The 2,479-nt window shown below is 39.7% G+C and overlaps 1 non-coding gene across 1 annotated transcript; it reads right to left on the reverse strand.

The window, feature by feature from the left end:
- Window positions 1-263: 263 nt before the first annotated feature.
- LOC141565297 (18S ribosomal RNA) lies at window positions 264-1,216 on the reverse strand. Its single transcript, XR_012488973.1, has one exon. It is a non-coding gene; the product is annotated as an 18S ribosomal RNA (ribosomal RNA).
- Between the last annotated feature and the right edge of the window lie 1,263 nt (window positions 1,217-2,479).

A 2,479-nucleotide genomic window follows, 5' to 3' on the forward strand; every position in this document is an offset into this window, starting at 1 on the left:
TTATGCAAAAGGTATAAGGTGTAATCTTTGCTTTTTATTGCTTGCAGGTTATTTAAAGGATCTTTCAAAGTTCCCTCATGGTACTTTCCTTATTGTGCTTATAAGTATCTGTTCTATCACCTATACTAGGATTAGTTAATGTTTTGAAGCTTTAAGTAAGATAATTTGGTTTATTGTGTGTTAGGACTAGGTCTCGCTCAAAATGGTCAGGGTTAGCTGAAATCTTTTAGGTGTAGGCTAAATGCTTTAGTTAAGCTACATTTTGATATTCCAAGTGCACTTTCCAGTACACTTACCATGTTACGACTTATCTCCTCTTTTTCACGTATACTTATTAGGTATAAGTAGGTTACTTTGTTGAGGAGGGTGACAGGCCGTGTGTGCGCACCCTATTGCCATTTTCAATTAAGCTCTCTATTCTTAATTTACAGCTAAATCATCCTTCATATCTTTATTTCAATAGACACTTCGTTATGTTCTAAAGTAGAAAATGTAGCCCATTGCTTCCCCATCCATATGCTACACCTTGACCTAACGTTTTTATGGTTTCATGATTTTGCTCACTTTTGAGCCCTATTGGGGTGAGCTGACGATGGCTGTATATAGACTGTTCGGCGAGAAGGGGTGAGGTGTATCGGGGTTTATCGATTACAGAACAGGCTCCTCTAGGAGGGTCTAGGGCACTGCCAAGTCCTTTGAGTTTTAAGCAGTGGTTTGTAGTTCTCTGGCGAGTAATTTCGTTATTTACCTCGGTTTATGGCTAAGCATAGTGGGGTCTCTAATCCCAGTTTGGATCTTAGCTTTAGTGGCTTCAGCAGGTGGTAAAGTCACGTTAGTTGTATATTTCAATTACAACTAAGGCTTATTACAGCACAGTTGATTTTTAACCTTATTGAAGAGTTATTTAGCTTAAACACACTTTATGCCGTTTTTCTGTTAATTTGGGTTAATCATATGACCATGGTGGCTGGCACGAGATTTACTAACCCTTTTTACTATAATTTAGTCAAACTTGCATTTATTGCTCAATGTTAGTCACTGCTGTATCCCTTGGGGGTGTGGCTAAACAAGGTGTCATGGGCTACTCTTAGTAGTGTGCCCGATACCCGCTCCCTAAAGCTCTAGGCAGAGTTTTAAGGGCATACTCACCGGATTGCAGAGACTTGCATGTTTAGGTCTAATAAAAATTAACAGTAAGGCCAGGACCAAACCTTTGTGCTTGTGGAACTGATTAAAGTCCATCTGAGCATTTTCAGTGCTATGCTTTGGTTAAGCTACACAAACTAATAAAGGAAAAAAAAAATTTTTTATAAAAATTTAAATTTGTATGCTATGTGAGTATTGATTATTTTTTTACATTAAAAAAAAAGTAAACCAAGGTTTTGGTTTAAAAGTGAAATATGGTCAATTTAATATAGTTTGCGTAGTAAAATAAAATTTGTAATAGTAAATTCATATTTTGTAGTACTTTTTAATATTTTATGGTGCTTTTACATTCTGTAATACTCTGTTATATTCTGTAATAATTTATATTAGAAGTATCTAATAGTAGTTTAAGTGGGTTTAGGGTAAGTAGCTACTATTATATACAGGTTTAACCTATTTCTCCACGGTATTTTGTACCATACTAGAGGCCTATCATCCGGTTTTGGGGTTTGCCAGAAGGGATAAAATTTAGTAAGGGGGGGTAGGGGGGTTTAGCGGTAAAAAAAAATTTATAAATTATTATAAATTATTAATCCACGCATGTGCACACACACATACACACCCACACATGTGCACAAACACATACACACCCACACATGTGCACATATGCACATGCACATACACGTGCACACGCATATGTGCACACACATGCACACATGCATATGTACATACATATGCACATACACATATGCGCATATGCACACACGTGTGCACATCTGCATTCGTGCTCCTATGTAAAATGTGTTTTTCGTGTTCCTCCCCTCTGGATTTGGGGGGGGGGGAGGATAAACACATGTCTATTGAGGTTTAAGTAATCATTAATATTTATGTCTTAATCAGTAATCATTAATATTTAGGTCTTAGCTAGAAGCAGGGTGGCAGGCTACCTTTGGTTTAGAGTAAGGGCTTAGCTAGAGGCAGGGCAGCAGGCTAGCTTAGGTTTAGAGGCAGGACTTAGCTAGAGGCAGGGTGGCAGGCTAGCTTAGGGTTAGAGACAGGACTTAGCTAGAGGCAGGGTGGCAGGCTAGCTTAGGGTTAGAGACAGGACTTAGCTAGAGGCAGGGTGGCAGGCTAGCTTAGGGTTAGAGACAGGACTTAGCTAGAGGCAGGGTGGCAGGCTAGCTTAGGGTTAGAGACAGGACTTAGCTAGAGGCAGGGTGGCAGGCTAGCTTAGGGTTAGAGACAGGACTTAGCTAGAGGCAGGGTGGCAGGCTAGCTTAGGGTTAGAGACAGGACTTAGCTAGAGGCAGGGTGGCAGGCTAGCTTAGGGTTA

This window comes from Sminthopsis crassicaudata, chromosome 3 (assembly GCF_048593235.1).
Source record: "Sminthopsis crassicaudata isolate SCR6 chromosome 3, ASM4859323v1, whole genome shotgun sequence".
NCBI classification, from domain to species: domain Eukaryota; kingdom Metazoa; phylum Chordata; class Mammalia; order Dasyuromorphia; family Dasyuridae; genus Sminthopsis; species Sminthopsis crassicaudata.